Source organism: Dendropsophus ebraccatus, chromosome 5, assembly GCF_027789765.1.
Source record: "Dendropsophus ebraccatus isolate aDenEbr1 chromosome 5, aDenEbr1.pat, whole genome shotgun sequence".
NCBI classification, from domain to species: Eukaryota; Metazoa; Chordata; class Amphibia; order Anura; family Hylidae; genus Dendropsophus; species Dendropsophus ebraccatus.
Genome location: NC_091458.1, coordinates 5,549,357 through 5,574,681, shown reverse-complemented (window position 1 = coordinate 5,574,681; position 25,325 = coordinate 5,549,357). Strand labels below are relative to the sequence as shown.

At 48.1% G+C, this 25,325-nt stretch overlaps 1 protein-coding gene across 1 annotated transcript in view; it reads right to left on the bottom strand.

Moving 5' to 3' along the window:
- LOC138793976 (uncharacterized) overlaps positions 1 to 15,110 on the bottom strand; it is a 57,407-nt gene extending 42,297 nt beyond the window's left edge. Inside the window, exon 1 of the mRNA XM_069972740.1 lies at positions 14,984 to 15,110. The gene's annotated coding sequence lies outside the window, so the exon portion shown is untranslated. The remainder of the gene's footprint in view (positions 1 to 14,983) is intronic.
- Positions 15,111 to 25,325: the final 10,215 nt, after the last annotated feature.

Here is a 25,325-nt window from a genome sequence, read left to right as displayed (position 1 = left end):
GTGGTGAGTCACGTGTGTCTAAAGTTTTTTATTTTAATCTATGAAATAAAAGTGAAATTTTAAAGGTTTTTTTCTCAACTCAGTGATTTACAATAGGGGGACCTACATAGCGTGGCCATCTACTATAGGAGGACAACAAAGAGTCTCCATCTATTATAGGGAGGCTACATAAAGGGGCCCATCTACTATATAGGGAATGCACAGAGGGCACATCTACTATGTAGGGGGCTATATAGGGGGCATTATTTAAATAAGACTTTTATTTTGTGCCATCGGGTCAAAGAGCTGGGACCTAGGCCTGCAATGCCTCTCTGTGCTTCTTCCCCTCCTCTCTGCATTTCAGTAACCCCCTGGGCTGGAATATGCCCCTTTTCACCACATGAGTCTTGCACATGTGCCACTGTTGGTAAAGCGGTGTAGGCACACACAGGCAGGCTTATCGCCGGAGCATAGGGGGGATGCAATATACACATTATAGATAGATATACACTATATATACACTCACTATAGATATATACTATATATAATACACACTATATATATATATACACTATATAATACACACTATAGATATACACTATATATAATACACACACTATAGATATACACTATATATAATACACACGCTATAGATATACACTATATATAATACACACACTATAGATATACACTATATATAATACACACACTATAGATATACACTATATATATACACACACTATAGATATACACTATATATAATACACACTATAGATATACGCTATATATAATACACACACTATAGATATACACTATATATAATACACACACTATAGATATACACTATATATAATACACACACTATAGATATACACTAATATATTACACACACTATAGATATACACTATATATAACACACACTATAGATATACACTATATATAATACACACACTATAGATATACACTATATATAATACACACTATAGATATACACTATATATAATACACACACTATAGATATACACTAATATATTACACACACTATAGATATACACTCTATATAATACACACTATAGATATACACTATATATAATACACACTATAGATACACACTATATATAATACACACACTATAGATATACACTATATATAATACACACACTATAGACATACACTATATATAATACACACACTATAGATATACACTATATATAATACACACACTATAGATATACACTATATATAATACACACTATAGATATACACTATATATAATACACACTATAGATATACACTATATATAATACACACTATAGATATACACTATATATAATACACACTATAGATATACACTATATATAATACACACTATAGATATACACTATATATAATACACACACTATAGATATACACTATATATAATACACACACTATAGATATACACTATATATAATACACACACTATAGATATACACTAATATATTACACACACTATAGATATACACTATATATAACACACACTATAGATATACACTATATATAATACACACACTATAGATATACGCTATATATAATACACACACTATAGATATACACTATATATAATACACACACTATAGATATACACTAATATATAACACACACTATAGATATACACTATATATAATACACACTATAGATATACGCTATATATAATACACACACTATAGATATACACTATATATAATACACACTATAGATATACACTATATATAATACACACACTATAGATATACACTATATATAATACACACTATAGATATACACTATATATAATACACACACTATAGATATACACTATATATATAATACACACACTATAGATATACACTATATATAATACACACTATAGATATACACTATATATAACACACACTATAGATATACACTATATATAATACACACACTATAGATATACGCTATATATAATACACACACTATAGATATACACTATATATAATACACACTATAGATATACACTATATATAATACACACACTATAGATATACACTATATATAATACACACTATAGATATACACTATATATAACACACACACTATAGATATACACTATATATAATACACACACTATAGATATACACTATATATAATACACACTATAGATATACACTATATATAATACACACACTATAGATATACACTATATATAATACACACACTATAGATATACGCTATATATAATACACACACTATAGATATACACTATATATAATACACACTATAGATATACACTATATATAATACACACACTATAGATATACGCTATATATAATACACACACTATAGATATACACTATATATAATACACACACTATAGATATACACTATATATAATACACACACTATAGATATACACTATATATAATACACACTATAGATATACACTATATATAATACACACTATAGATATACACTTATATAATACACACTATAGATATACACTATAGATATACGCTATATATAATACACACTATAGATATACACTATATATAATACACACTATAGATATACACTTATATAATACACACTATAGATATACACTATATATAATACACACTATAGATATACACTATATATAATACACACTATAGATATACACTTATATAATACACACTATAGATATACACTATAGATATACACTATATATAATACACACTATAGATATACACTTATATAATACACACTATAGATATACACTATAGATATACACTATATATAATACACACTATAGATATACACTTATATAATACACACTATAGATATACACTATAGATATACACTATATATAATACACACACTATAGATATACACTATATATAATACACACACTATAGATATACACTATATATAATACACACGCTATAGATATACACTATATATAATACACACACTATAGATATACACTATATATAATACACACACTATAGATATACACTATATATAATACACACTATAGATATACACTATATATAATACACACTATAGATATACACTATATATAATACACACTATAGATATACACTATATATAATACACACACTATAGATATACACTATATATAATACACACTATAGATATACACTATATATAATACACACACTATAGATATACACTATATATAATACACACTATAGATATACACTATATATAATACACACACTATAGATATACACTATATATAATACACACACTATAGATATACACTATATATAATACACACGCTATAGATATACACTATATATAATACACACTATAGATATACACTATATATAACACACACACTATAGATATACACTATATATAATACACACTATAGATATACACTATATATAATACACACTATAGATATACACTATATATACACACACTATAGATATACACTATATATAATACACACTATAGATATACACTATATATATAATACACACTATAGATATACACTATATATAATACACACACTATAGATATACACTATATATAATACACACTATAGATATACACTATATATAATACACACTATAGATATACACTATATATAATACACACTATAGATATACACTATATATAATGCACACTAAGGCTGGGTTCACACTACGTATATTTCAGTCAGTATTGTGGTCCTCATATAGCAACCAAAACCAGGAGTGGATTAAAAACACAGAAAGGATCTGTTCACACAATGTTGAAACTGAGTGGATGGCCGCCATATAACAGTAAATAACGGCCATTATTTCAATATAACAGCCGTTGTTTTAAAATAACAGCAAATATTTGCCATTTTATGGCGGCCATCCACTCAATTTCAACATTGTGTGAACAGATCCTTTCTGTGTTTTTAATCCACTCCTGGTTTTGGTTGCAATATGAGGACCACAATACTGACTGAAATATACGTAGTGTGAACCCAGCCTAAAGATATACACTATATATATATATATATAATACACACACTATAGATATACACTATATATAATACACACACTATAGATATACACTATATATAATATACACACTATAGATATACACTATATATAATACACACTATAGATATACACTATATATAATACACACTATAGATATACACTATATATAATACATACTATAGATATACACTACATATAATACACACTATAGATATACACTATATATAATACACACACTATAGATATACACTATATATATAATACACACACTATAGATATACACTATATATAATACACACTATAGATATACACTATATATAATACACACACTATAGATATACACTATATATAATACACACACTATAGATATACACTATATATATATAACACACACTATAGATATACACTATATATATAATACACACTATAGATATACACTATATATAATACACACTATAGATATACACTATATATAATACACACACTATAGATATACACTATATATAATACACACACTATAGATATACGCTATATATAATACACACACTATAGATATACACTATATATAATACACACACTATAGATATACACTATATATAATACACACACTATAGATATACACTATATATATATAACACACACTATAGATATACACTATATATAATACACACTATAGATATACACTATAAATATACACACTATAGATATACACACTATATATAATACACACTATAGATATACACTATATATAATACACACTATACATATACACTATATATAATACACACACTATAGATATACACTATATATATAATACACACTATAGATATACACTATATATAATACACACACTATAGATATACACTATATATATAATACACACTATAGATATACACTATATATAATACACACTATAGATATACACTATATATAATACACACACTATAGATATACACTATATATATATAACACACACTATAGATATACACTATATATAATACACAGTATAATAATGAGCACAAATCTCACTTCTCATCACTAACCTCTCTATATGAGGAGGATCCCGGCTTTCTAAAGGACCTTTGGTGATGTCACAGTCATGTGATCAGTCACATGGGTGGGAGGAGTAAAGGGTTGTCTTCTCTGCTGGTTGGTAAAGGGTTGTCTTCTCCGATGATTGGTAAAGGGTTGTCTTCTCCGATGATTGGTAAAGGGTTGTCTTCTCCGCTGGTTGGTAAAGGGTTGTCTTCTCCGATGATTGGTAAAGGGTTGCCTTCTCTAGTTGGTAAAGGGTTGTCTTCAGGTTGTCTTCTCTACTGGTTGGTAAAGGGTTGCCTTCTCCTCTAATTGGTAAAGGGTTGTCTTCTCCCCTGGTTGGTAAAGGGTTGTCTTCTCCGATGATTGGTAAAGGGTTGCCTTCTTCTCTAGTTGGTAAAGGGTTGTCTTCAGGTTGTCTTGTCTGCTGGTTGGTAAAGGGTTGTCTGCTCCCCTGGTTGATAAAGGGTTGTCTTCTCTGGTTGGTAAATGGTTTGTTGTCTCCTCTGGTTGTTAAAGGGCTGTCTTATCCTCTGATTGGTAAAGGGTTGTCTTCTCTGCTGGAGGGTAAAGGGTTGTGTCAGGTAGGGGTCTGGAAAGACAACAGATGAGTGCAGCCCTAAAACTGGCACCCTCCCCAGCTGTCCCTACCTGCTTGCCACAACAGTACTAAGGGTTCCTGCGGATAACTGGTCGACATTCCCTATAATGAAATAGGTGCAACAGAAAACAAAAGACAACACGAACTCACACAATAAAGGAATGGTCAGAAATCAGGGTTCGGCAACAAGGTCAGAAAGGTACAGATTCAAAATCCAAGAAGCAAGGTCGGCAGATTTTTATGGTCAGTAAGGACCAAAACCTGGTGCCTGGCTCCCTCCAGGAAATGTCGCCATTCTTCCAGAGCCCATTTGATAGCTAGCAATTCCCTGTTGCCGACATCATAGTTTGTTCAGAATGGGAGAATTTCCTGGAGAAAAAGGCTACTGCACGCATATTAGTATATGGTTCCCTACCTTGGGATAACACCGCCCCCACACCAGATTTAAAGGCATCAACCTCGATAACAAATGGGAGCTCGGAATCATGGTGCACTAACACCGGAGCAGAGGAGAAACTGTGCTTCAACTGAGTAAATGCGACTTCGGCCTCTGGAGGCCAGGGGATTGGGGTTGGACCTTTTTTGGTGAGGTCAGTCAGCGGCTTAGCAATTAGGGAAAAAGTTTGGATAAACTTCCTGTTGAAGTTTGAGAAACGGAGGAATCTATGGAGTTCTTTTAAAGTAGTGGGTCTAGCCCATTCCAAAACCGCTGAAACTTTTTTTGGGTCCATTTGAACTGACTCAGGAGTGATAATATACCCCAAGAACCCAATCTCCTGTACTCCCAACAGACATTTGGACATTTTTGCACAAAGAGTATTTTTGCGTAACCTGGACCAGTTCTGTAGTTCTCCAATCAAACACAGGATTGTGTTGGCATAGCCAAGGTAACCCTAATATTATATCCGCTGCCAGGTTCTCTTAAACAAAAAAGGAAATGTAATGGAGACAGCCCACCTGCATGGTGACCTCGGGGGTGCGGTAGTTCATAGCTTTCCATCTTTCCAATATAAAGTTATTACGGATTCTGCACAGTTATCCAGGTGCATTTACCCCCACCGAATGCATAGAATCATCAAACCTCAGTCCAACCCGACACGCTCCCTGCTTCTGACCCGCTTCCTCCGAGACGGTATCACATGTCCTCAGTCTTTTCAATGGGCCGGGTTAGCACTTCTAACCCGGCTCATTGAAGTGAGGGAGAACAGTGAGACGCTGACAGTTGCTGCAGCTGATCACTGTCTCCCTCTCTGACAGCAGGCCCCCAACCCCCCCCTCCACAGTGTGTGCTCGTCCTCACCCGCCCTGCACCCTGTATCCCCCCACTAGAAGTGTACCCACTCTCTCTGCTCACCCGGTGGCCGCTCCTGTGAGTGCAACCCCCCCCCTCAGTACAGCCGGCGCCCCCCCCCCGCAGGGCGATCTCCCGGTGGCCGCTCGATATCAGTCCCCTCAACCCTCCCCCCTCAGGTGCGATCTCCCGGTGGCCGCTTCATATCCCGCGGCACCCCCCATACGTCCCCCTGACCGGGAAATCTGACCAGTTGGCCACCTGCGGCATCGTCGTCGTACCCCCCCCCCTTCCCCCCAAACAGCCCAGTTAGTTGCGGGTCAAATGCGGCACATCCCACCCAAATCTGATCGTGGCACCCCCCCAAACCTGACCCAGTGGATGCCCGCGGCATTGCCGCCGACACCCCTGTTCCCCCCTCTCCCGCATCAGACCCAGCATCTTACTGGGTCCCCTCCAGTGACCTTCGTTCGGCTGGCTCCCGCGGCTTCCCCCACCATCTGACCCTGTGGCCGTCCGGCCGCCTCCCCGTCCCGCATCTGATCACGGCAACAACACTGCCTCCCCCCCTGCGCGTCTGACCCGGCATCTTACCGGGTGCCCTCCCGTGGCATCTGATTGTGGCAACCCACCGACACCCGTCGCCTCCCTTCAGCCCCCCCCCCCCCCCCCCCCCCCGCTGTATCTGATACGGTGGCCACCCGCAGCACCACCTGGGCACACTCTGCAAACTCACTCAACTCTGCTACTTCTTCATTATTATCTCAGCTCAGCTACTTCACCATCTCAGCACAGCTACTTCACCATCTCAGTGTAATGCCTGGAGTAGTGGATCCACTGGACCGTCACCAGCGATGGCACTAACCTCACCAGGGAGCGGAGTCTAAGGGGCCGCTGGTTTTCACCAGAGCCCGCCGCAAGGCGGTATGGACTTGCTGCGGCAGGAGACCCCCAGGTCGCTACCCCTGGCTTGGTTGCTAGTGACGGCAGGCGAGGCGTGGCAGGAGCAGTAGGCAGGAGAAGGTGCTGGCAGAGGTCTGTAGGCGTAATCGCAGGTGACAGGCTGAACACAGGAGCAATAGTGTAACAGGGGAGCAGGAACCAGGAACAAGGACTAGGGACCAGGTAGCGGACAGGAATCAGGAACAACAGGGAGCTGGGCCAAACGCTATGGGAAGCATGTAGAGGCTCCAACACCTGTAGTGGGGCAGGGCTGGAATAAATAGGGAGTGATTGGTGCAAGTAACCAATTAGGGGCGGACTGGCCCTTTAAATCTGAGACAGCCGGCGCGCGCGCGCCCTAGGAGGCGGGGACGCGCGCGCCGGCCGGCACAGACGGAGGCAGGAGCGGGACCAGGTAAGGCGCCCCCCGGGGCCGAACATGTAGCAGCGCCGGGTCCCTGCACAAGGACCCCGGCAGCTGCATGAGACAGAGGGAGGTCGCGGCGGCGGCCCGGAGCACGGGACGCCGCCGCGGCCGTGACAGTACCCCCCCCCCCTTTGGCCTCCCCCTCTTTCTAGCCTGCAGGAACCTCTTGATGAGATCTTGGTCCAGGATGTTAGCCTCGGGTTCCCAGGACCTCTCCTCAGGACCAAATCCTTTCCAGTCCACCAGGAAGAACCTTCTCCCTCTGACAGTCTTCATGGCCAGAATGTCTTTAACAGCGTAGACATCATCAGAGATGGCTTGTGGAGCAGAGAACGAAGACTTATCGGAGAACCGGTTCAGGACCACTGGTTTTAAGAGGGAAACATGGAAGGAGTTCGGAATCCGCATAGTGGGGGGTAGGCGGAGTTTGTAGGTGACAGGGTTGATGCGTCTTAGCACCGAGAAAGGACCGAGGAATCGAGGGCCCAACTTGTAGCTGGGAATCTTGAGTCGGACATATTTGGCCGAGAGCCAGACTTTGTCACCTGGGAGAAAATTCGTGGCAGGTCTCCTCTTCTTATCAGCCTGGTCCTTCATGCGTTCAGAGGCTTTGAGTAAGGACTGTCGAGTTTGTTCCCAGATCGATTGCAGGTCAGATAACAACTCCTCCACGGCTGGGACTTCAGAGGATGGAGAGAGAGGCAGAGGAGGACGAGGATGATGCCCGTAGACCACATAGAAAGGGGACTTGCCTGTGGAAGTCGAGTCCAGATGGTTATATGAGAATTCCGCCCATGGGAGTAGATCGGACCAGTTGTCTTGGCGGCTGGAAACAAAATGGCGTAGGTAGTTACCCAGAATCTGATTGACTCTCTCCACTTGCCCGTTAGTCTGAGGATGATAGGCCGATGAGAAGTCCAGCTTCACTTGGAGTTGCGAGCAGAGGGCTCGCCTAAACTTAGAGACAAATTGAGAGCCTAGGTCGGACACAATGTGAAGCGGAAGTCCATGCAGGCGGAAGATGTGTCGGAAGAACAACTGAGCCAGACGAGGAGCAGAGGGCAGACCAGGAAGGGCCACGAAGTGAGCCATTTTAGAGAAGCGGTCCGTCACCACCCAAATAACTGTATTGCCCGCAGATAGGTCTGTCTGTGATGAAATCCATCCCAATGTGGTGCCAGGGATGGTCCGGGACTGGCAAGGGCAATAGTAGGCCTGCAGGTCTTTGACGGGGAGACTTATTCCTGGCACAGACTGCACAGGAAGCCACAAAATCCTTGACATCCTGGAGGAGATTGGGCCACCAGTAGTGACGGGAGATCAATTGCCCGGTCTTTTGGGCCCCTGGATGCCCGGCCACCAAAGAGGAATGCCCCCACTTCAAGATGCGTTTACGGAGTGCGGGGCGCACATAAGTCTTCCCGGGAGGCAGTCTCTGCAGAGCAGAAGTGGCAACTGGTACTAGGCGGTCGGGAGGTATTATGTGACGAGGAGATTCCTCTTGCCCCATGACATCGGATGCTCGGGATAATGCATCGGCCTTTAGATTCTTCTCGGCTGGACGGAAATAGATGGTAAAGTTGAACCGAGAGAAGAAGAGGGACCACCTGGCCTGCCGGGGATTGAGGCGTTGAGCCGATTGGAGGTAGAGGAGGTTCTTGTGGTCCGTGTAGATGTTAACGGAGTGTTTAGCCCCCTCTAGTAGATGACGCCACTCCTCCAGTGCCAACTTAATGGCCAGGAGTTCACGGTCCCCAATAGTATAGTTCCTCTCGGCAGGGGAAAAAGTCTTAGAAAAGAACCCGCAGGTTCTGGTCTTGCCTGATGTGTCCCTTTGCGAGAGAACGGCTCCTGCGCCCACAGAAGAAGCATCGACCTCGAGAGAAAATGGCCTGGAGACATCCGGGCGGACTAGAGCAGGAGCAGAGGCAAAGGCAGACTTAAGGCTATTGAAGGCTTGTTCGGCCTCTGGAGGCCAACGTCTGGGGTCCGCCTTCTTTTTAGTGAGAGCCACTATGGGTGCGACCAGGGTTGAGAAGTGAGGGATGAATTGCCGATAATAGTTGGCGAATCCAAGGAAACGTTGGATAGCTCTAAGTCCCACAGGGCGTGGCCATTGGAGGACAGCTGAGAGCTTGGCTGGATCCATTTGTAGACCCTGGTCGGAGACGATATAGCCAAGAAATGGAAGACTGCGCTGATGGAAAACACACTTCTCTAGCTTGGCGTATAGATGATTGGCCCGTAGTCTTCGTAGGACCTGACGCACTTGTGCCACATGAGTCTGCTGGTCCGGGGAGAAGACCAAAATGTCATCCAAATAGACAATGACGCAGACATAGAGGAGGTCTCGGAAGATATCGTTCACGAATTCCTGGAAGACCGCTGGGGCATTGCATAGGCCGAATGGCATGACCAGATATTCGTAGTGCCCATCTCTGGTGTTGAAAGCGGTCTTCCATTCGTCTCCTTTACGAACGGATCAAGTTATACGCTCCCCTGAGATCCAGCTTGGAGAAGATCCTAGCTCCACGAAGACGGTAGAATAGTTCAGGAATAAGCGGAAGAGGATAGCGGTTCTTAACAGTCACCTTATTCAAGCCCCGGTAGTCTATGCATGGGCGGAGGGAACCGTCCTTCTTCTGAACAAAGAAAAATCCAGCGCCAGCGGGAGACGTGGATTTACGGATGAAGCCCTTTTGTAAGTTCTCCCGGATGTAGGAGGACATGGCTTCAGTCTCGGGCACAGAGAGAGGGTATACTCGACCACGTGGAGGAGAATCCCCTGGAAGAAGGTCTATAGGGCAATCATAGGCCCGATGAGGTGGTACAGAGTCCGCCTCCTTGGCCGAGAAAACATCAACAAAGTCTTGGTAGTCCTCCGGTAGTCCGGATAGAGGCTTGACATAAGCAGGTGACCTCGTAGAGCACTTGGGTTGAGGAGATCTCAGACACCGGTTATGACAGTCCTGGCCCCAGCTGAGAACCTCCCCAGTTCTCCAGTCCAGCTTAGGGGTATGTAATTGCAGCCAAGGAAGACCCAGCAGGATGTTGGAAGAGGAATGGCGCAAGACATAGAAGGAGATCCTCTCCTGATGTAAGGCGCCCACCTGGAGGACTAGGGGTGCCGTCTGGTAGTGCACAGCTTCGGTAAGAATCTCCCCCGTAACCGAAGAGATAGACCGGGGTTGGGCTAGCTGGATCACGGGTAGCCGCCATCTTTGGACCAACGAAGCAGAGATGAAACTGCCAGCAGAGCCAGAGTCGATGAGAGCAGTAGTCTGGAAAACTTGCCCTGAGGGTCTCTAGATGGAGACGGGCATAGTCAACCTTGGAGAGGTGGCATTCACACCTAGGGAGGCCTCTCCCACCGGACCTAGGTGCGAGCGTTTCCCGAACGCTGAGGACGTTGGGGACATCTCTGCCGATAGTGATCAGCGCCACCGCAATAGAGGCAGAGATTCAGGTCCAGTCGACGGGTCCTCTCCTCAGTCGTCAGGCGAGCACGTTCCACCTGCATAGGAATCTCTGGAGACGACTGGGACATAGGAGCAACGGGATTCTGGAACGCCGGTGCCAGCCGAGGATGGCGACGGGGCAGACTCAGACGCTGTTCTTGCCAGATCTCCTCCACTCTCTCGGAAAACCTGGTGTAGACTCTGGTAGCCAGTAGGATGAGTTCGTTCAAGGAGGTAGGCAGGTCTCGGGCAGCGAGCACATCCTTCACTTGACTGGACAGGCCCTTTTTAAAGGTGGCAATCAGAGCGGCCTCATTCCAGTCTAGTTCCGCAGCCAGGGTGCGGAACTGGATGGCGTAATCACCAACGGAGGAAGTACCTTGGGATAGATTGAGGAGAGCAGTCTCAGCCGAAGACGCACGGGCAGGTTCCTCAAAGACAGAGCGGAACTCGTCCAGGAAGATTCGGAGATTGGCAGCAACCGGATCATTACGGTCCCATAGTGGTGTGGCCCAGGCCAGAGCTCTACCTTCCAATAGGCTGATATTGAAAGCCACTTTAGAGCGCTCGGTGGCAAACTGACTGCTTAGAAGTTCGATATACATAGTGCATTGGGTCAGGAATCCTCTGCACAACTTGGGGTCACCTCCATATTTACTTGGGAGAGCCAGTCGTAGTTTTGAAGAGGCTGCAGGAGGTGATGACTGCTGAGCTGTGGTATGCTGCTGTACGGCTGCAGTCAGTTGTTGGATCAGCTGTGACTGTTGCTGGATCTGTTGAGCCTGTAGGGCGACCACTCGGGCTACCTCGCGGATATCAGGCACCTCGCCGGGATCCATGGTTGGAGCCTACTGTAACGCCTGGAGTAGTGGATCCACTGGACCGTCACCAGCGATGGCACTAACCTCACCAGGGAGCGGAGTCTAAGGGGCCGCTGGTTTTCCCCAGAGCCCGCCGCAAGGCGGGATGGACTTGCTGCGGCAGGCGACCCCCAGGTCGCTACCCCTGGCTTGGTTGCTAGTGACGGCAGGCGAGGCGTGGCAGGAGCAGTAGGCAGGAGATGGTGCTAGCAGAGGTCTGTAGGCGTAACCGCAGGTGACAGGCTGAACACAGGAGCAATAGTGTAACAGGGAAGCAGGAACCAGGAACAAGGACTAGGGACCAGGTAGCGGACAGGAATCAGGAACAACAGGGAGCTGGGCCAAACGCTATGGGAAGCATGTAGAGGCTCCAACACCTGTAGTGGGGCAGGGCTGGAATAAATAGGGAGTGATTGGTGCAACTAACCAATTAGGGGCGGACTGGCCCTTTAAATCTGAGACAGCCGGCGCGCGCGCGCCCTAGGAGGCGGGGACGCGCGCGCCGGCCGGCACAGACGGAGGCAGGAGCGGGAGCAGGTAAGGCGCCCCCCGGGGCCGAACATGTAGCAGCGCCGGGTCCCTGCACAAGGACCCCGGCAGCTGCATGAGACAGAGGGAGGTCGCGGCGGCGGCCCGGAGCACGGGACGCCGCCGCGGCCGTGACACTCAGCACAGCTACTTCACCATCTCAGCACAGCTACTTCACCATCTCAGCTCAGCTACTTCACCATCTCAGCTCAGCTACTTCACCATCTCAGCTCAGCTACTTAACCAACTCAGCTAAGCTACTTCACCAGTATCAGGTATAAGCATTGCATGATGGGAAATGTAGTTTCCTATCTTGATTACAGACCATCTTTTAGAAAAATGTGTAACTCAGGAACGGCAGCAGCTAGAAAGATGGGAGACGGCTCAAAATACTCAGGGGGACTTGGCGAGTAAGGCCAGCTAAGTTTGGGAGCATTACATTTTTTTTAGCTCTTGGGGGGGAATACCCCTTTAACCTCTTAAGGACATAGGACGTATGCGTACGTCTTATGTCCTCACTTGCACTTCAAAGCGGGGCCGCGCGGCGGCCCCGCTTTGAAGTGCCGCGATCCAGGGTGCCGCGAGTAGCCCGGGACCGCTGCTATTAGCGGGCACGGTCTGATCGCCGTGCCCGCTAATTAGCTAATCGGAGGCAGCTGTCAAAGTTGACAGCTGCCTCCGATTACCGGAGGCAACGTTTCCCTGGGGTCTAGTGGGGGAGATCGCTCCTCCGGGACCTTGTCCCGGAGGAGCGATCTCCGTTACTGATGCCGGCCGGGGACGCGTCCAAGATGGCGCCGTCCTCGGCTCGGCACTCGTTCGTTTTCGGCTGCAGCAGCCGAAAGCAAACGAGTGCCGATCTCATGGATCTCTGCAGCATATCTATGCTGCAGAGATCTCTATGAGAGATCCAAGTGTATATACTAGAAGTCCCCCAGGGGGAATAACCCCAACCCCAGGGGGGCTTCTAGTATATGTGTAAAAAAAAAAAAAAAAGTGTTGTTAATAGTAAAAAGCCCCCTCCCCCAATAAAAGTCTGAATCACCCCCCTTTTCCCAGGTTTTAAATAAAAGTAAACAAATAAATAAATAAATAAACATGTTTGCTATCGCCGCGTGCGTAATCGCCCGAACTATTAATTAATCACATTCCTGATCTCGTACGGTAAACGGCGTCAGCGCAAAAAAATCCCAAAGTGCAAAATTGCGCATTTTTGGTCGCATCAAATCCAGAAAAAATGTAATATAAAGCGATCAAAAAGTCGTATATGCGCAATCAAGGTACCGATAGAAAGATCACATCATGGCGCAAAAAATGACACCTCGCACAGCCCCATAGACCAAAGGATAAAAGCGCTATAAGCCTGGGAATGGAGCGATTTTAAGGAATGTATATTGGTTAACAACGGTTTGAATTTTTTATAGGCCATCAGATACAATATAAGTTATACATGTTATATATCGTTTTAATCGTAACGACTTGAGGAACATGCATAACAAGTCAGTTTTACCCCAGGGCGAATGGCGTAAAAACACATTTCCCCCAAATAAAAGAAATGCGTTTTTTTTTTCAATTTCACCACACTTTGAATTTTTTTCTGGTTTCGCAGTGTACTTTATGCAAAAATTCAGCCTGTAATTGCAAAGTACAATTAGTGACGCAAAAAATAAGGGGTCATGTGGGTTTCTAGGTGGAAAAATGCAAGTGCTATGACCTTTTAAACACAAGGAGGAAAAACCGAAAACGTAAAAACGAAAATGGGCCATGTCCTTAAAGGGTTAAGGCTGCCCCTGAGTCCACCTTGGCTGTACCGTCAACAAAAAGACCATTGTAGTATAAAATAACAGGTAACAAATTTTTCAAAATACTTTGGAGGTACCTGGGTGCCTGAGTGACCCTCCGGGCCATCAACACTGGAGTTTTCTGACTTCTGGAAAGGCTTAACCAGGCATGATTTTAGGAAGTGACCAGATTTCCCACAATAAAGGCAAAGGGAATTCTCCAGGCGGTATTTTCTCCTGGCTGAAGTGTTGCCCAAGATCATGGGTTCCTCCTGAGTCTTGGGAGCAGATGCAGATGCCCTAGGGGGCAGTTTGGGAAACTGAGCTGACCTCAGTTGTCCCGGAGTCATCCCTGACCTTTCTCACTTCCTTTCCCTCAGCCTCCGGTCATTGGTCACTGCAAGTGTCATAAAGTCACCGAGGCAGTTGGGAGTCGGGTGACTAACCATTATGTCCTTGATGGCGTCAGAGAGTCCCTGTCGAAACAGTGTCCTTAGTGGGGAGTCTGGCCATCCAGTCAGGGTGCACCATTGGCGAAACTCAGCACAGTATTTCTCCGCTGTACGGCGACCCTGCTGGATAGACAGGAGGTCAGATTCAGCCACTGTAGCCCGGTTGGGATCGTCATAAATCTGACCTAAAGATGTAAAAAACATCTCCTCTGAGTTTCACTCAGGAGCTTCCGCAGGAAGAGATAAGGCCCAATCCTGCGGGGGGTTCCTGCAGGAGTGAAACAATCAGCGCCACTCTCTCAGCATCAGACACAAATGGGTTATGTCTAAAATACAGCATACAAGACTCCCTAAAGGTCCGAAATTTGCTGGTGTCATCCTGAAACCTCTCCGGTAACAACATCTTGGTTTTGTGTTTGACCACCTGTACTAGAGTATCAGCCGAGGGCTGGGGCATCGCAGCAGGTGGGGAGATGGTAGCAAGACCATCAACCCGAGTGGCTAGTTGTGCCACCAACCCTGCAACGCCCTCCAGCTGGGTGGTCAAAGCCTCCAGATGGTCGGTGACCGAATTATCGGCGCTCATGCCTCCACCTGGTGACCAGTAATTTTGGGCCTGTGATAATGTCAGGTAGGGGTCTGGAAAGACAACAGATGAGTGCAGCCCTAAAACTGGCACCCGCCCCAGCGGTCCCTACCTGCTTGCCACAACAGTACTAAAGGTTACCGTGGACAACTGGTCGACGTTCCCTATACTGAAATAGGTGCAAAAAAAGACAAGACGAACTCACACAATAAAGGAATGGTCAGAAATCAGGGTCGGCAACAAACCGGCAGCAAAGGTATAGAATCACAATCCAAGAAGCAAGGTCGGGGTCACAAAAATCCTAAGATCAGAATCACTATAACAGACGGTCAGAGAAATGCTAGGTCAAGGCACAAAGCGCTATCACAGGCAAGGAAGAAATGCTGGAGCGTCAACTTATAGTAAAGTGAAGGCACAGTGCCGACAGCTAACTGGCCAGGTCAGCCGTCAGTCACAGCACCTCCACTCAGAACACCCGATGCCGATCGGCCGGGGGCAGCTGCGCCCCCAGCAACCAGCGCTGCTAGAAACTAAGGATGCAGTCGGCGTCTCTGGGCGCCATGCGGGCCCGGAAGTGCAGGGCAGCTGCTAGGGACGCCATCTGCGTGCCCCTAGCAACTGGCCCTGTGTCTTCTCTGATGATTGGGAAAGAGTTGTCTTCCCCTCTGGTTGGTAAAGGGTTGTCTTCTCCGCTGGTTAGTAAAGGGTTGTCTTCTCCGCTGGTTAGTAAAGGGTTGTCTTCTCCTCTGGTTGGAAGAACACAAGCTTTTGAGACAGTGTGCTCCTACTGCTTCTGCCTTCTGATCTATAGCAAACTGCACTGAAGTAGCGGCTTTCTCCTTGCAATCCTGCCATACACACCATGGCTGATCAGTGTCCTCCTGATGATGGACCCATAAACAGTAACATTATCTGAGATAAGAAGGTAACTTTTTTTATGTTAATGTGCTTTTCCTTAGTCCCATTGGCAGCGCAAGACATGGAGTATTATCACCCCTATGAGCCGCGGGATGAGGGAACGATGAAGTATACAAAAATAAGCATAACTCCTAGCCCAGGTAGTATATAGATGAGTCAGTCCCCTAGTACTGTAATTATAAAATAACTAAATGGAGAGAGCCTTGTGCTGCCAATGGGACTAAGGGAAAACACATTAACATAAAGTCTACTCTTCCAACGTCCCATAGGCAGCACAACACATGGGGAGTCAGCAAGTAGCACAACACATGGGGGGTCAGCAAGTGGCACAACACACGGGGAGTCAGCAAGTGGCACAACACACGGGGAGTCAGCAAGTGGCACAACACACGGGGAGTCAGCAAGTGGCACAACACATGGGGGGTCGGCAAGTGGCACAACACACGGGGAGTCAGCAAGTGGCACAACACATGGGCGGTCAGCAAGTGGCACAACACATGGGGGGTCAGCAAGTGGCACAACACACGGGGAGTCAGCAAGTAGCACAACACATGGGGGGTCAGCAAGTGGCACAACACATGGGGGGTCAGCAAGTGGCACAACACACGGGGAGTCAGCAAGTGGCACAACACATGGGCGGTCAGCAAGTGGCACAACACACGGGGAGTCAGCAAGTGGCACAACACATGGGGAGTCAGCAAGTAGCACAACACATGGGGAGTCAGCGAATGGCACAACACATGGGGGGTCAGCAAGTGGCACAACACATGGGGGGTCAGCAAGTGGCACAACACACGGGGAGTCAGCAAGTGGCACAACACATGGGGGGTCAGCAAGTGGCACAACACATGGGGGGTCAGCAAGTGGCACAACACACGGGGAGTCAGCAAGTGGCACAACACATGGGCGGTCAGCAAGTGGCACAACACATGGGGGGTCAGCAAGTGGCACAACACACGGGGAGTCAGCAAGTAGCACAACACATGGGGGGTCAGCAAGTGGCACAACACATGGGGAGTCAGCGAATGGCACAACACATGGGGGGTCAGCAAGTAGCACAACACACGGGGGGTCAGCAAGTGGCACAACACATGGGGGGTCAGCAAGTAGCACAACACACGGGGGGTCAGCAAGAAGCACAACACAGCAATCACTGAACTCAGAGAGAGCAGCGACAAAAAAATCAATTGGAGTACTAACTGAAGAGTCTCCACTGATGCATTGCCTCCTATAAATTTAAATATGCAAAAGAGGGGTCTGTGGAGTCTCAGTTACGAGTCTCAAAACGCGGGAATAGTCAGTTATCCCTCCAGGGGAGGGAAGCCTATTGCCGAGGGGGTGCCTCCCAGTGGGGAGTACACCAAACCACCCTGATACATAGCCCCTTAGGTACCACTCGGTTGTGAGTATTGGAACATAAATAGGAAAACACCAGGGTGGCCCCTTATACGTCAAAGTCTAACTCTGTGGCGAGTATTGCGACATGACAAGGGTTTACCAAGGCAGGCATCCATCCACAGACGAGTCATCAAGTGGCTCAACACATAAGGAGTCAGCAAGTGGCTCAACACATAAGGAGTCAGCAAGTGGCACAACACATGGGGAGTCAGCAAGTGGCACAACACATGTGGGGGTCAGCAAGTAGCACAACACATAGGGAGTCAGCAAGTGGCACAACACATGGGGGGGTCAGCAAGTGGCACAACACACGGGGAGTCAGCAAGTAGCACAACACACGGGGGGTCAGCAAGTGGCACAACACACGGGGAGTCAGCAAGTGGTACAACACATGGGGGGTCAGCAAGTGGCACAAGACATGGGGAGTCAGCAAGTAGCACAACACATGGGGGGTCAGCAAGTGGCACAACACACGGGGAGTCAGCAAGTGGTACAACACATGGGGAGTCAGCAAGTGGCACAACACATGGGGGGTCAGCAAGTGGCACAACAAATGGGGAGTCAGCAAGTGGCACAACAAATGGGGGGTCAGCAAGTGGCACAACACATGGGGAGTCAGTAAGTGGCACAACACATGGGGAGTCAGCAAGTAGCACAACACACGGGGGGTCAGCAAGTGGCACAACACACAGGGAGTCAGCAAGTGGCACAACAAATGGGGGGTCAGCAAGTGGCACAACACATGGGGAGTCAGTAAGTGGCACAACACATGGGGAATCAGCAAGTGGCACAACACATGGGGAGTCAGCAAGTGGCACAACACACGGGGAGTCAGCAAGTGGCACAACACATGAGGGGTCTGCAAGTAGCACAACACATGGGGAGTCAGCAAGCGGCACAACACACGGGGAGTCAGCAAGTGGCACAACACACGGGGAGTCAGCAAGTGGCACAACACATGGGGGGTCTGCAAGTAGCACAACACATGGGGGGTCAGCAAGTGGCACAACACATGGGGAGTCAGCAAGTAGCACAACACATGGGGGGTCCGAAAGTAGCACAACACATGGGGGGTCAGCAAGTAGCACAACACATGGGGGGGTCAGCAAGTGGCACAACACATGGGGAGTCAGCAAGTGGCACAACACATGGGGGGTCAGCAAGTAGCACAACACATGTCGGGGTCAGCAAGTGGCACAACACATGGAGGGTCAGCAAGTGGCACAACACGGGGAGTCAGCAAGTGGCACAACACATGAGGGGTCTGCAAGTAGCACAACACACGGGGAGTCAGCAAGTGGCACAACACACGGGGAGTCAGCAAGCGGCACAACACAAGGGGAGTCAGCAAGTAGCACAACACACGGGGAGTCAGCAAGTGGCACAACACACGGGGAGTCAGCAAGTGGCACAACACATGGGGGGTCTGCAAGTAGCACAACACATGGGGGGTCTGCAAGTAGCACAACACATGGGGGGGTCAGCAAGTAGCACAACACATGGGGAGTCCGAAAGTAGCACAACACATGGGGGGTCAGCAAGTAGCACAACACATGGGGGGGTCAGCAAGTGGCACAACACATGGGGAGTCAGCAAGTGGCACAACACATGGGGGGTCAGCAAGTAGCACAACACATGTCGGGGTCAGCAAGTGGCACAACAAATGGGGAGTCAGCAAGTGGCACAACAAATGAGGGGTCAGCAAGTGGCACAACACATGGGGAGTCAGTAAGTGGCACAACACATGGGGGGTCAGCAAGCAGCACAACACATGGGGGGTCAGCAAGTGGTACAACACATGGGGGGTCAGCAAGTGGCACAACACAGGGAGTCAGCAAGTGGCACAACAAATGGGGAGTCAGCAAGTGGCACAACAAATGGGGAGTCAGCAAGTGGCACAACACATGGGGAGTCAGCAAGTGGCACAACACATGGGGAGTCAGTAAGTGGCACAACACATGGGGAGTCAGCAAGTAGCACAACACATGGGGGGTCAGCAAGTAGCACAACACATGGGGAGTCAGCAAGTAGCACAACACACGGGGAGTCAGCAAGTGGCACAACACATGGCGGGTCAGCAAGTGGCACAACACATGGGGGGTCAGCAAGTGGCACAACAAATGGGGAGTCAGCAAGTGGCACAACACATGGGGAGTCAGCAAGTGGCACAACACATGGGGAGTCAGTAAGTGGCACAACACACGGGGAGTCAGCAAGTAGCACAACACATGGGGGGTCAGCAAATAGCACAACACACGGGGAGTCAGCAAGTGGCACAACACATGGGGGGTCAGCAAGTAGCACAACACACGGGGAGTCAGCAAGTAGCACAACACACGGGGAGTCAGCAAGTAGCACAACACACGGGGAGTCAGCAAGTAGCACAACACATGGGGGGTCAGCAAGTGGCACAACACATGGGGGGTCAGCAAGTAGCACAACACATGGGGAGTCAGCAAGTGGCACAACACACGGGGAGTCAGCAAGTGGCACAACACACGGGGAGTCAGCAAGTAGCACAACACACGGGGAGTCAGCAAGTAGCACAACACACGGGGAGTCAGCAAGTAGCACAACACATGGGGAGTCAGCAAGTAGCACAACACATGGGGGGTCAGCAAGTGGTACAACACATGGGGGGTCAGCAAGTGGCACAACACATGGGGAGTCAGCAAGTAGCACAACACATGGGGAGTCAGCGAATGGCACAACACATGGGGAGTCAGCAAGTGGCACAACACACAGGGAGTCAGCAAGTGGCACAACACATGGGGGGTCAGCAAGTAGCACAACACATGGGGAGTCAGCGAATGGCACAACACATGGGGAGTCAGCAAGTGGCACAACACACAGGGAGTCAGCAAGTGGCACAACAAATGGGGAGTCAGCAAGTGGCACAACACATGGGGAGTCAGCAAGTGGCACAACACATGGGGAGTCAGTAAGTGGCACAACACATGGGGAGTCAGCAAGTAGCACAACACATGGGGGGTCAGCAAGTAGCACAACACACGGGGAGTCAGCAAGTGGCACAACACATGGGGGGTCAGCAAGTGGCACAACACATGGGGAGTCAGTAAGTGGCACAACACATGGGGAGTCAGCAAGTAGCACAAGACATGGGGAGTCAGCAAGTAGCACAACACATGGGGGGTCAGCAAGTAGCACAACACACGGGGAGTCAGCAAGTGGCACAACACATGGGGGGTCAGCAAGTGGCACAACACATGGGGAGTCAGTAAGTGGCACAACACATGGGGAGTCAGCAAGTAGCACAACACATGGGGGGTCAGCAAGTAGCACAACACATGGGGAGTCAGTAAGTGGCACAACACATGGGGGGTCAGCAAGTGGCACAACACACGGAGAGTCAGCAAGTGGCACAACACACGGAGAGTCAGCAAGTGGCACAACACATGGGGGGGTCAGCAAGTGACACAACAAATGGGAAGTCAGCAAGTGACACAACACATGGGGAGTCAGCAAGTGGCACAACACACAGGGAGTCAGCAAGTGGCACAACACATGGGGGGTCAGCAAGTAGCACAACACATGGGGAGTCAGCGAATGGCACAACACATGGGGAGTCAGCAAGTGGCACAACACACAGGGAGTCAGCAAGTGGCACAACACATGGGGGGTCAGCAAGTAGCACAACACATGGGGAGTCAGCGAATGGCACAACACATGGGGAGTCAGCAAGTGGCACAACACACAGGGAGTCAGCAAGTGGCACAACAAATGGGGAGTCAGCAAGTGGCACAACAAATGGGGAGTCAGCAAGTGGCACAACACATGGGGAGTCAGCAAGTGGCACAACACATGGGGAGTCAGTAAGTGGCACAACACATGGGGAGTCAGCAAGTAGCACAACACATGGGGGGTCAGCAAGTGGCACAACACATGGGGAGTCAGTAAGTGGCACAACACATGGGGAGTCAGCAAGTAGCACAAGACATGGGGAGTCAGCAAGTAGCACAACACATGGGGGGTCAGCAAGTAGCACAACACACGGGGAGTCAGCAAGTGGCACAACACATGGGGGGTCAGCAAGTGGCACAACACATGGGGAGTCAGTAAGTGGCACAACACATGGGGAGTCAGCAAGTAGCACAACACATGGGGGGTCAGCAAGTAGCACAACACACGGGGAGTCAGCAAGTAGCACAACACATGAGGAGTCAGCAAGTGGCACAACACACGGAGAGTCAGCAAGTGGCACAACACACGGGGAGTCAGCAAGTGGCACAACACACGGAGAGTCAGCAAGTGGCACAACACATGGGGGGGTCAGCAAGTAGCACAACACATGGGGGGGTCAGCAAGTGACACAACAAATGGGAAGTCAGCAAGTGACACAACACATGGGGAGTCAGCAAGTGGCACAACACATGGGGAGTCAGCAAGTGGCACAACACATGGGGAGTCAGCAAGTGGCACAACACATGGGGGGTCAGCAAGTAGCACAACACATGGGGAGTCAGTAAGTGGCACAACACATGGGGAGTCAGTAAGTGGCACAACACATGGGGAGTCAGTAAGTGGCACAACACATGGGGGGTCAGCAAGTAGCACAACACATGGGGGGTCAGCAAGTAGCACAACACACGGGGAGTCAGCAAGTAGCACAACACATGAGGAGTCAGCAAGTGGCACAACACACGGAGAGTCAGCAAGTGGCACAACACATGGGGGGGTCAGCAAGTAGCACAACACATGGGGAGTCAGCAAGTGACACAACAAATGGGAAGTCAGCAAGTGACACAACACATGGGGAGTCAGCAAGTGGCACAACACATGGGGAGTCAGCAAGTGACACAACAAATGGGAAGTCAGCAAGTGACACAACACATGGGGAGTCAGCAAGTGGCACAACACATGGGGAGTCAGCAAGTGGCACAACAAATGGGAAGTCAGCAAGTGACACAACACATGGGGAGTCAGCAAGTGGCACAACACATGGGGAGTCAGCAAGTGGCACAACACATGGGGAGTCAGCAAGTGGCACAACACATGGGGAGTCAGCAAGTGGCACAACACATGGGGAGTCAGCAAGTGGCACAACACATGGGGGGTCAGCAAGTAGCACAACACATGGGGAGTCAGTAAGTGGCACAACACATGGGGAGTCAGTAAGTGGCACAACACATGGGGAGTCAGTAAGTGGCACAACACATGGGGAGTCAGTAAGTGGCACAACACATGGGGGGTCAGCAAGTAGCACAACACACGGGGAGTCAGCAAGTAGCACAACACATGGGGGGTCAGCAAGTGGCACAACACATGGGGGGTCAGCAAGTGGCACAACACATGGGGGGTCTGCAAGTGGCACAACACATGGGGAGGGGTCAAGGGGTAATAGAACTTATTGGGGGAGATGTATAAAAACTGCCCATAACAGCAAATTACAGCTATCTCTTCTTTTAGCAGAGCTGAAAGCTGAGTTGTGATTGGTTGCTGTGAGAGCTGAGCTGTGATTGGTTGCTGTGAGAGCTGAGCTGTGATTGGTTGCTGTGAGAGCTGAGCTGTGATTGGTTGCTGTGAGAGCTGAGCTGTGATTGGTTGCTGTGAGAGCTGAGCTGTGATTGGTTGCTGTGAGAGCTGAGCTGTGATTGGTTGCTGTGGCCAGTTTGCACCATTCTACATTTTACACCCTTTGATAAATCTCCCCCATAGAGTTTGATGGTGGTCCGTGGTGAGGACCATGTTACTGACGGACAAATCCGATCCAGAGGAATCAAACTTCTTTATCTTTCAATGAACAGCAGCAAAATGATAGGATTTATTTTTAATCATAATTTTTATTATACATTTTTAATTTACAACAAACAAAACCTTAAGAAACCAGTGAGCCCCTTCCAGACCCCTCATAGTCCATCAGTACGATAAGCAATGGATTAGGATGTATATCACACGAGTAGGAGGGTAATGGATATACACTATGGAGGTGTCATCCCACATATACTGGGAGAGGTGGCCTTACAATGGGTCGGGCAGTCAAGATCCATCGTGCCTGACCCCCAGCTCCACCGATATCATCTATTGGGAGACCCCCAGTTCAGAGAAGGCCGGAGCGGAGCAGTGCGGAGTTCAGAGGCAGCCGGAGCAAAGCAGCGCAGAGTTCAGAGGTGACGGGAGCGGAGCAGCGCAGAGTTCAGAGGTGACGGGAGCATAGCAGCGCAGAGTTCAGAGGTGACCGGAGCAAAGCAGCGCAGAGTTCAGAGGTGACGGGAGCGGAGCAGCGCAGAGTTCAGAGGTGACCGGAGCGGAGCAGCACAGAGTTCAGAGGTGACCGGAGCAGAGCAGCGCAGAGTTAAGAGGTGACCGGAGCGGAGCAGCGCAGAGTTCAGAGGTGACCGGAGCAGAGCAGCGCAGAGTTCAGAGGTGACGGGAGCGGAGCAGTGCAGAGTTCAGAGGTGACCGGAGCAGAGCAGCGCAGAGTTCAGAGGTGACGGGAGCGGAGCAGCGCAGAGTTCAGAGGTGACCGGAGCAGAGCAGAGTTCAGAGGTGACCGGAGCAGAGCAGCGCAGAGTTCAGAAGCAGCCGGCTGACTAGCTGACCATAGCGCTTTGCTAGTTCTGTAAATTGACTCATCCCTACCTGCAAGGCAAATGATGCCACAGCCTGAGAATGGTGATCAACAGGTTCAGAGCCGGACGCCCTTAGTTTGGAAGCCAAATCTTCTGGCCGTAAACAACCGAAATATTCCGCAAGTCATTAGGATACAATGCGGCTTCACACAGAATCCAGAAACACGGCCAGAAGATCCAGCAGTGACAGCACTACAACATCAACAACTGCACAAACGTATTCCATGAAGAGTTTTGGCTAAGACTTTTTCCTGAACACGACACTGCCCCCACAGGTGACCCCCACAGGCGACCCCAGCAGCCAACCGCCACAGGCAACCCCCAAAGGCAACCGCCACAGGCAACCCCCAGCAGCCAACCGCCACAGGCAACCCCCAGCAGCCAACCGCCACAGGCAACCCCCAAAGGCAACCGCCACAGGCAACCCCCAAAGGCAACCCCCACAGGTGACCCCCAAAGGCAACCGTCACAGGCAACCCCCAAAGGCAACCCCCAC